The following is an 11,783-nucleotide window of genomic DNA, read 5'->3' as shown; positions in this document are numbered from 1 at the left end:
AAGGACAAATCAGTCTGCTGGGTTCTTCCACAAAGAATTACAATTAACATTTGCTTTTGGGAAGTTTACAGTCTACCTGAGTAAGTAAACTTGGAAGCAGGAAACAACATAGATCCCCCACCATCCTCAAAAGTGGTTCTGTGGTCTGACAGCCCTGCCTCCACACCGTGGCCCATTTCTCTTGACTTCCACACCAGCATTTTAACTAAAAGGTCCCTACAAACATTACTCATGATCATTTGCTGGCACAATTTCAAATACCTCCTAGTTATTTACAATTCTCACACTCTAAACCATGTGGGGTTTTAGACCACAACCTGTTAAAAAATTATAGACTTACCTGTTTAAAAACAGTATTAGAGGGGTGCCTGGGTGGCTTAGTCGGTTGAGCATCTGACTTTGGCTCAGGTCATGATCTCCTTGTTCATGAGTTCAAGTCCCGCATGAAGCTCTGTACTGACAGTGGAAAGCCAGCCTGGGATTCTCTGTCTCTCTCTGCCCCTCCTTGACTTGCTCTGTCTGTCTGTCTCTCTCTCAAAATGAATAAATAAACTANTTGTGGGATCTAGCCCCGCATCAGTCTCTGCATCGACAGCACGGAGCCTGCTTGGAATTCTTTCTCTTTCCCTCTCTCTCTGCCCTTCCCCTGCTTGCTCACTCTCTCTCTCAAAATATATAAACATTAAANCCTGGGTGGCTTAGTCGGTTGAGCATCTGACTTTGGCTCAGGTCATGATCTCCTTGTTCATGAGTTCAAGTCCCGCATGAAGCTCTGTACTGACAGTGGAAAGCCAGCCTGGGATTCTCTGTCTCTCTCTGCCCCTCCTTGACTTGCTCTGTCTGTCTGTCTCTCTCTCAAAATGAATAAATAAACTAACTAAACAAACAAGCAAATAAAAACAGTATTAGATTTATAGAAAAATATATAGCAGACAGCAGAGAGAGTTCTAATGTATCTTCCTACACACATGCACGATTTCCCCTGTTACATAAGTAGGGTGCATTTATCACAATTAACGAGCCTATAGTGACATATTAAATAAAGTCCATAGTTTACTGGGATTTTTTTGTTTTAACTACTATTCTTTTTCTGTTATTGCATCTCTTCCAGAATGCCACATTATGTATGGTTTTCAAGAATCCTTAGGCTCCGATGGGCTGTGACATTTTCTTAGTCTTTCTTTGTTTTTGATGACCTTGATAGTTGTAAGGACCCGTGTTTTTTGTAGGATGCCTCCCTGCTGGATTTGTCTAGTGTTTTTCTCATGAATAGAGTAGGTTTTGGGTTTCTGGAAGGATGAACGGAGAGATAAATTGTCATTTTCATTATAGCATTCCAAGTTTACATACAATTTTTTAAATGGTTATTTATTTTTGAGAGAGAGAGACAGAGCGAGCAGGGGAGAGGCAGAGGGAGAGGCAGACACAGAATCCGAAGCAGGCTCCAGGTTCTGAGCTGTCAGCACAGAGCCTAACGCAGGGTTCCAACTCACGAGCCTCAAGATCATGACCTGAGCTGAAGTCAGATGCTTAACCGACGGAGCCACCCAGGCACCCCCAACTTTACATACGATTAACCAGATTTCTGACTGCTGATGGGGATATTGATCACCTGGCAGAGGTAGGCTGTCAGGTTTCTCCACCATTGTTCCTTTCATTTGCCCCTTTTCCAGGACTTTCCTCTGAGAAAGGAAGTAGCCTATGTGCAATCAGTGTACAAGGACGTTGAAGTTATGCTCACCCTCCTTTTTGGATCAAGTCTCTACATGAGGTATCTGTAATTATTTTGCATGGGAGATTTGTCTGTTTCTCTTGTTTATCAATTTATTCCATTATTTGTTTATATCAGCATGGGCTCACAGATACTTATTTTAGTCTCTACTTTACAATCCAGGATGACTTCAATTATTTCATTGCTCAGATTTGTCCTGATCTGGCTGTTAGATCTTTCAGTTGGCTTCTATACCTATTTTGATATGCCTTCATCAAAATATGTGTGTGCATGCATGCATTTGAGCACTCCCTTACATCCTGGCACTGAAAGATATCCCAGACTTACCTTGTGTATTTCCTGTCTTAAAAGAAGTCATTTCTCCAAGGAGTTTTGCTTCCTTTTTGTCAGAGAATGGTATTCGAGAGCAAGATCTAGATGCTCCTTGCTTGCTAGTGTATCATTTCTTCTAGGTGTCCTAAGCTGGCAGAGCAAAAAAACTATATGTGTGTATCATAACCTGTGTAAGTACACATATCTGTAAATACTTCTACATGTAGTCATCTGTATCTATGCTGTGGTAAATAGGAGTTCTGATGTCTCCAACTCAAATCTATATCTACAGATTTCCACTCTAACCATAAGAAACCTGGCTCCCATTCACTATCATTAGTTATTAATTAGATCAGCCCCAATATACATGCATAGTAGTATCATGATTGTTAACCTATATTCCTGTGGAGACTACCTTTACCCACTGGAGTAGAGCACTTACGTGATGTTTCTTCTACTTTTATTCTTACACACTGCATTAATTTGCTTGGGCTGGCATATTACTCCTTCAGCCTTTTAGTCATGTTGTTGAATATATTTAAACTAACGTTATATTTTCTTGTAACAGCTTGAATTCATTCCTAAAACCTTTGATCTGTTGATTATTTTTTAAGTTTAAAAGAATTTTTTGCTGGGTCACCTAGGTGGCTCAGTCAGTTAAGTGTCCAACTTCAGCTCAGGTCATGATCTCATGGCTCGTGAGTTTGAGTCCCGCGTTGAGCTCTGTGTTGACGTCTCGGAGCCTGGAGCCTGCTTAGGAGCCTGGAACCTGCTTCCGATTCTGTGTCTCCCTCTCTTTCTCTGCCCTTCCCCTGCTCATGCTCCTTCTCTCTCTGTCTTTCAAAGATAAATAAACATTAAACAAAAAAATTTTAAAATATTTTTGCAAAAGTGAGGTTACTTTTGTCCCATGAATCTTAATATGTTTTGAACAGTATTTAATAGAATATAGTTACCATTACAATATTATATAGAAAATTTCATTGCTCTAAAAAATCCTCCATTCATTCTTCATACCTTCCTCCCAAGTCCCTTCAAATCCCTGATATTTTATTTGTCTTGTACTTGTGATGTCTTTTCCCCGATTTTATCTCATTTTATTTCCCCATTTTATTCCTTCTCAAATTTTAATTGAGCATTTTATATGATTTCATGTTCTCTCTTCTCTTAGCATATGAGTTGCATGTCTTTAAAAAAATCAGGAGACTCTAGAGTTTGCCATATACATTTACAGGTAAGTCCACTTCTAAATAACATTAAACCACTTCATGGGTGTTGCAGGCACCTTAAAAAAATCTTTTCCAATTTTCCCAATTTTGTGTTCCCATCTCTTATATGGTCATTCCGTTATCCATGCCCTATAATCACCTAATGCAGTGTTACTATTAGTATTTTGAAAACACAGTTATCTATTAAATCACCTAAGACTAAGAAAAATAAAAGATTATTTCACCTTTGTGTATTCTTTCTCCAACATTCTACCTTCTTTTATGTAGATTCAAGTTTCTAACATGTATCATTTCCTTTCTCTCTAAAAAACTTTTAACATGTCTTGTGAGGCAGTTTTACTGCTGATGGATTGCATCAGTTTTGCTTATATGAGAAAGTTTATATCTTCTTCATATTTGAAGGAGAGTTTCAATGGCTATAGACTTCTACATTGGTATTGGTTTTTGTTTGTTTTTCTTTCAACATTGAAATACTTCCCTCTTGGTTTTTGGTGAAAAGTTTTTCACTTTTCACTACTTTTTATCCTTGTTCTCTACAAATGTTTATTTTCTCTGGCTTCTTTTGAGAATTTCTCTTTGTGCATTTTTTTGTTTTTGTTTTTGTTTGTTTGTCTTTTGCAGTTTTGAGATGTATGTATGTAAGGAGTAGATTTCTGGTATTTCTTCTACTTGAGGTTTTCTGAATTTCCTTGATCTCTGGTTTGGGGTCTGTTATTGGTTTGGAAAGTCTTTGCCCAGCCTTCTATCCAGAAAATCTAATGAATTTTAGAAAAATATTTATTTATTTAGTTTTGAGACAGAGAGATAGAGAGCGACCAGAGTAGGGGCTGAGAGAGAAGGATAGAGAATCCCAAGTAGGCTCTGCACTGCTAGCACAGAGTCCAATGCAGGGCTTGAACTCACAAATCATGAGATGATGACCTGAGATGAAGCCAAGAGTTGGACGCTTAACTGACTTAATTATTTTTAAAATATCATTTGGCTTTACTGTTTTATTCCTTGTATTTTCATTTATTTTCCCTAATCCATACTCTTTCTTTAAAAATATTTTTTAATCTTTAATGTTTATTTATTTTTGAGAGAGAGAGACATAGTGTGATCAGGGGAGGGACAGAGAGAGAGGGAGACACAAAATCCAAAGCAGGCTCCAGGCTCCGAATGTCAGCACAGAGCCTGATGCAGGGCTCAAAGTCACAAGCCATGAGATCATGACCTGAGCCAAAGTCAGATGCCCAACTGACTGAGCCACCCAGGCGCCCCTCCCCTAACCCATACTCTTGCTCATAGTGTCTTATTGTTGATACATGGATGACATGATCCTCTGTATGACTTAGGGTTGGTTGACAATTCTGAAAGCTTATTTCCTGGTTATATTAAAAGAATGCCAACAAAGGGCAAGATCTTGTATTTGTAAAATTACTGCATATCCTTCATGGTGTACATAATCTTAAATGTAATTAATCTTAAATGTAGTTTAAAATCTCTTCAAATTCTTCATCCACCCTAAACTTGCATCCCCCCAAATCTTGAAGGATAAAAAAAAAATAAGAGTAGCTCCAGGGCCGTCCAACTTGAACATTGTGGTTTGGGATAGAATAAGCCTGATTTTGATTCAAGTGCGTAGAAATCTAGTCTTCTGAACTCATTTGCTTCCATTCCTTTCCAAGCATTGCTAGATATCTGTTTTTGCATCTCAAGGACGAGCCTGGCTGGCAAACTGAGGAAAGTCCATCTTTGTTTCTGATTTACAGGGTTGAGGCAAATTCAAGAGGGCCACACATTATTTGATATTCTTCCCATAGTGGCATGGGATCTGATCCAACGCTTCTTGAGACAAGACTGAAGTGCTTGGGTTACGAGTATATAGTGGGTATGTATTGGTTTGAAACCTGGACATTAGGTGGGCTGGTGGTTTTGGCCTTGATTACTTGGAGATTTGAGTTTCCATAGAAGAAATGCAAGTACACCAGTGTAGAGAGGCTATGTAAGGAAAGAGGAGTCCACCGGAGCCCAACCCTCTTAGGTGTCAAGGCTATCGTGGATCTATCAAGCCCAAGTATATACATCAGATGACTCCAGTCAATGCCATATAAAGTGGGATTGGCCAGCCAAGCTTTGACTAGAATCTTAATCCACTAAACATAATAACAATGTTGCTTTTGTTTTGGGTAGTTTGCTATGCAGGCATAGATAACAGAAACCAGGGTAAAAGGAACATTACTCAGGTTTTGAATGCCCTGCCTTCTTCTACTAAAGAATCTCAGTGAATCCTTCCTTTAATTCTCCTGTCCAGGATTCTACCACAGCAGATGTTAAATGCTGCTAGTGTTACACTTAGTTTTGAGATGTGTTTACTCTTTTCAAGTATATTTAGCTGAATTTGGGTGATATTTTACTTTCCAAAATATATCTATATCTATCTATATCTATCTCTATGTCTATATCATCTACCTTTATATCATCTATATCTATGTCATGTATTTCTATATCTATAACTATATCATCTATATCTATATCTATCTCTGTGGCTCTCTGTGAAGGGAATGTGTACCTTAGTTTACCATACTGATACTGCTATTTTGGAAGATTCTTTGGCAAACATTGGGGAGATTTTTCTTCCTTATAGTGTTAATTATTTAATTTCTATAACTTTAAACAAAGAAGTAAGAAATTTAAAAGACAAATATTGTCAATATTTATTTTATTTGAAGAGAGCCTGTATGTGTTACTCAAGATAAAAACAATTAGAAGATATTGCACCCAGTGTCCTTTCATCTTTGAGGATGTACCTTTCTTCCCATATTGTCAATGCAAAATGAAACTTTTAGAATTTCTTTTAAAAAGTTTTATTTGAGCCCAATTTAGAACAGCTGCCCAGGATATATAATCTTCACAGCAAAGAGTACTCAGGCAAAGGAGCATTTGCTGTAGGGTTAAAGATACTTTTTACCTAGCAAGTTGCAAATTATTAGACAAAGGACATTTCAGAAAGCTACAGACCTTAAGTTTGCAGTATATGCAGGGTTGTATGACTTTAATGGGAACCAGGAGTGTTTCTTCCTTTTTCTTATCTTTTGTGTAATTTTCTTAAATGAAGTAGATGTACAATGTGTGCTTGGGGCAGAAATAAAGCCTGTGCTTTGAGGTTTGGCGGAGTCATCTTGACCTTGGTAAATGATAAAGTATAGCTTCCCCAGAAGCCCAGAGCAGGGTCCATAAACATTGGAAGTTGAGAATTTCCTTTCTCAATATGAACTCAAAGTTCTCAACAATGAAGGGTCATCTTATGAAGGGCACTAAGAGAGGCCTTCAGTCACATTTACGTTCCAAGTGTATGACCTGATTATTTCTCCTGTTTAGTCATGGTGGGTGACTAGGATAACACCACCCACAACATCTTCCTCTGCAGCACGGTGTCATATCAGATTTCTCTATTCTCTTAGATGAAAGTATTAAGAAGACATCATTTCTCAGGGCAGAGGGCATCATATCTCACATAGCAGAAGAATTCTTACTTCTCTTCCTGTCACTGCCCCTTTGGGGACTGGAAGGAACCAGCACATGTGGATATATTATATCACGATTAACAGAAATTGAACAAGCACTTTTCCAGTTGAAGTAAACTTTGTTAAAACGTTATTGCCAAGCATCTTGATCGAAGTGGCAGGAATTTCCAAGAGTCTCCTGGTGGGAGAGAATTATCTTTCTAAAGTTCACTTCTCTGAACATCACACTGTTTTAATTGGCCCACAGAGTAAAAATATGTCTTCAAGCTTCACTATTAGCTGACTTGACCTGGCAGGAATTTGCCCTGCTGAACTTACCTCTATCATGTCGTAAAATCTTCTTCTAAACATACAAAATATTTTCCAGCAGTTTATTAAAATTTCCAAAACTCTATACTTTTTACAACTTGTTATCTTTACTTTGTTTTTTTTCTATATGCCTAGGAAGTGAGTGCTCAATCATCCAGAATTCAGAGAGATATAATACACTTGGAAGCACATTTTCGTTCATGTATATTTTAGGATATCCTCCTCCATATTTCACATACACATAAACAATATAGGTTATGTGTATTCTTACTATTAGACCTGTCATTATATTTTGTGATATTGGAATTTTTTGCTGGTGTCTTAAAATTTTGTAAATTTTTTAAGAACAGGAATACATTTTTTCAACTTTGAAAATATATAGAGATACCTAGCACCTAAAGTTTAGATACACACTTTTGAGAATTTATTATTGTTCTCATTGTATAATTGTACCTCAAATATTTTTATTAAAGTTAATAGCATTTTTAGACAAGTTGTAATCCTCTTTATTAACTCTTGCAATTAAATACCCTTCCATCTTTCAATATAACCTACTGTATCCTAGATTTAGTGTATCCTTCCATATGAAAAAATTCCAGATGTTTATTGTCTTTACATACACACACACACACGCACATGCACACACACTTCTGGGTGTAAACTCTAAGTAAACTTTTGTCCAGTGATACACAAAGAGTCACAGAGAAGAATGTTTGTCACAGTGTTTGTGGGGAAAAATGTTTTTTGAAAGCTAAGTGGTTTTATATAAGTGAATGAACAAGAGAACTCTGAAATGTACACACATTTATAATACAATTAAATGGGGTTAACTGAGACCACATACCAATAGATAAAACATAATATTGAGTGAAAATATGACAACTGTATTCATAATATAGGATGATTAATGTAAATTTAAAACACACAAAACCCTGATAGATGTTCTAAATGGATAAACACACATGAAAACAAATATTTGGAAGATGGACTAAAATTACACACACTGAACACACAAAACAATAGGTGGCAATGAAATGAGGTCAATGCACCATGTTAGGAAACAATGAAGAATAACTGATAATGTAATAAAAGGAGGAACATTATATAAGATAATAATTCAATGATACAGTGCATTGTGGGCTAAAATCACCTCCATGCTATGCTCCTGATTTCCTTCTAATCACTCCTAAAAAGAAAAGAAGATTTAATTTGTCTAGATGGTTTGATTCTGACAAATCTAAAATTATGTAAAAAAAAAATTAGATAGGCCAGACATTACATTTTATGCATATTATATACAATTCCAAAGATATTTTCAAAAATTCATATTATATAATGTTGTTCACAACAAGGATGCTCTACAATGAATCAATATAACTAAGAAGAATTAAAATATGTGAGAGTGATTAAAAAGAATGTGCAAAGACCGATGGGAAGGAAAACAAGGACATTAGCATTTAGGGCCGTTCGGTATTTCAGCTGTCTGTTTTAACAATATGCAAATATATAGCAGCAATTTTACCATTTTTCTCAGAGGAAAACAGTCCTACTTTGTATTCTTAATAAACACAAACTCATTTTCTCTTACCCTTGAAACAAGAGTGTGCTAATCTCAGTCATCATCATTATCATCATCATAATCCTTTTATGTAGGATTTTTGTAGGGAGTCTATAGGGTGCAGTCTATTTAAAGAAGGTATGATTGTATAGAAGTGTGAAATTAGAGAGCATTAAAAACACATGACCAATACCCTTAGGCGTTTCTTTTCTGGATTAGATAAAACAGAAGCAAGAGCATCAGTATCATATGGCTGTCATTCTCACTGTCTATAATGAAGCCTTCATTCGATTCCCTCCTCTACCTATTCCAGGGTCCCCCTATACTCCATGAAACCAAACAGGGATCAAAGCTCTAAGCTGTGAGACCTATCTGAAGTTAATGGAGAAATGACAAAAATCTCAATTCTGAGATAACCTCAGAAAAGGTCTCTCCAGGATTGCTCATCCTAGAGTCCAGAAAATGATGATCATGTATGTGTCATGAGCACTTCCTGTGAACCTCTGGTGTGCTAAGCCCATTACCCAGGCCATCTCACATAACCCTTTAACTCCCACAACAGCCATTAGAGACTGTTACTGTTATCGCTTCCATTTTTTATGAAACTAAAGTTTAGAGAAATTAAGTACACTGATCATGTCACATCGTATAACTGGTAACTAGTAACTAGCAAAGTCAAAAGGACATTTGTCTATCTGCCTCAAAAGTAAACACTCTAAATTCTTATACCAAAATGAAGAACATAGTGAGTGAAGAAATTACTTACCAGTGTAAGCCATATCAGAAGCCAGTTCTATAACAGTTTTTATTACAAAGGATGTTTATTGAGTATAATGTAATAAACAGAATGTAATAAACTGTACGTCCATCATCTACTACACTGCTCATAATTATTGTATTGGTCATGTATAAATACCCTCAGTGAAAAAATGAGAAACCCAGGAAAGCCAATTCCCTACAATATCTTCCTGAAAATAGAAACAGAAATAACTCTTAACTTATTCTATAAGGGAAACAGTACCTTGGTACATAAACAACCCAAAGATATTACAAAACTGTAGATCAATAATTTTTATGAACATAGCTTTAAAATTCCTCAAAAAATATTAGCAAATTGAAACTAACAACACATAAAAAGAATTACACAGCATAACCAAGCTGGATTTTTCCAGATATTCAAATCTGGTTCAATATTTGAAACTGAAGTAATGTAATTCATCATATCAACAGACTGGAGAAAACTCATATGACCATAGCAATAGATGGAGAAAAAATATTTGACAGACTTCAACAGCCATTGATAATGAAAACTCAGTAAACTAGGAAGGTAGGGGCACTTATGCAATTTGATAAAGAATATCTATACAAAAACTATATCTAACATCATACTTAATGCTGACAAATGACATGCTTTTCTTATAAGTTTGGGAACTGCTCTGTGAAAGAAATTGTTAAGAGAATTAAAAGAACCCATGGACAGGGAGAAAGTATGTGCAAGACACACATGTAAAGGATTTGCATTAAAAAAGAAAATTTACAGCTAAAAAATAGGAAAACAAGCAAACATGAAAAAGTGGGCCAAAGATATTAACAATTTCCAGGGGCTCCTGTGTGACTCAGCTGGCTGAGCGTCCAACTTCAATTCAGGTCATGATCTCGTGTTCATGGGTTCAAACACCATGCTGACAGCTTGGATCCTAGAGCCTGCTTTGGATTCTGTGTCTCCTCTCACTGCCCCTCCCCTGCTCATGCTCTGTTTCTCTCTGTTTCTCAAAAAATAAAGTAAAATGTTAACAATTTTTAAAAAATTGAACATTCCTTACCACATATATATGGATAGAAAATAAGCATATGGAAACATGTTCAACATCATATGTCATTAAAGAATTGCAAACTCAACTAAAATATCACCACATGCCTATTAGAATGGCTAGAAGCCAAAATACTGACAACACCAAATTCCAACAAGGATGAGGAGCGGCAGGAACTCTGATTCATTGCTGACAGAAATAGGAAATGGTGCAGACATTTTAGAAAGCAATTTGGCAGTTTCTTACAATTCTAAACTTAGTCTTATCATATGACCCCATACATCATTCTTAGGTATTTAGCCAAATGAATTTAAAAAATATATTTATGTATTTTATATGTTTGTATATTATATGTAAAAACATGCATATTAATATTTATAGCTGCTATATCGTCATTGCCAAAAAAGTGGAAGCAGCCAGAATCCCCTTTGATGGGTACATGAATAAACAAACTGGGTTGTTTTCACACAATGGAATATTATTCAGTGATAAAAAGAAATGAGATCTCAGGCCATGAAAAGACATGGAGGAACCTTAAATGTATATTGCTACAGGAAAGCAACTAGTGTGAAAGGTTGCATATGGTATGATTTTAATTACATGACATTCTAGAAAAGAGTAACCATGAAGACAGTAAAAAGCTACTGACATGAGGGACAGTAGGAAAGATGAATAGATGAAACCTTGGGGACTTCTGGGGCAGGAAAACTATTCTATATGATACTGTAATGGTGGATACATGACATGATGCATTTCTATAAACCCACACAAAGAATGGAACTTAATATAAATGGATTTTAGTTTAAAAATAATGTATCAATGGGCTTCTGGGTGACTCCGTCAGTTACGAGTCCAACTTTGGCTCGGGTCATGATTTCACAGTTCATGGGTTCGAGCCCTGAGTCGGGCTCTGTGCTGACAGCTCAGAGCTTGGAGCTTGCTTTGAATTCTGTGTCTTCCTCTTTCTCTGCCCCTCCCCCACTCATGCTCTGTCTCTTTTTCTCTCTCAAAAATAAAATAAACATTAAAAATATTTTTTAATGTGTAGAAATATGTGAGGGATATTAAGAGCACACTTATCATGATGAGCACTGAGTAATGTAAAGAATTGTTGAATCACTATATTGTACACCTGAAACTAATATAACACTGTATATTAATTATACTGGAATTTAAAAATAATAAAAAATTAATTAAAAGAAAAAAGAATAATGTAGAAATATCAGTTCCTCAATTACAATAAATTAATCACACTAATGGGAGATATTAAAAATAGGGGAACTTTGTGGGAGGGAGAAGGGTCATAGGGGGACTTTCTGCTCAATT

At 36.2% G+C, this 11,783-nt stretch overlaps 1 long non-coding RNA gene across 1 annotated transcript in view; it reads left to right on the top strand.

Annotated features, from left to right (window-relative positions):
• The window catches only part of LOC144245764 (uncharacterized), a 9,403-nt gene extending 2,325 nt beyond the window's left edge, over positions 1 to 7,078 (top strand). Inside the window, exons 2-4 of the long non-coding RNA XR_013339410.1 lie at positions 1,674 to 1,771; positions 5,025 to 5,143; positions 6,717 to 7,078. This is a non-coding gene — a long non-coding RNA (uncharacterized LOC144245764). The remainder of the gene's footprint in view (positions 1 to 1,673; positions 1,772 to 5,024; positions 5,144 to 6,716) is intronic.
• Positions 7,079 to 11,783: the final 4,705 nt, after the last annotated feature.

This window comes from Crocuta crocuta, unplaced genomic scaffold, assembly GCF_008692635.1.
Source record: "Crocuta crocuta isolate KB4526 unplaced genomic scaffold, BGI_CrCroc_1.0 scaffold108, whole genome shotgun sequence".
NCBI lineage: Eukaryota > Metazoa > Chordata > Mammalia > Carnivora > Hyaenidae > Crocuta > Crocuta crocuta.
The sequence above is the reverse complement of the archived record's forward strand: the minus strand, read 5'-3'. Positions and strand labels throughout refer to the sequence as shown.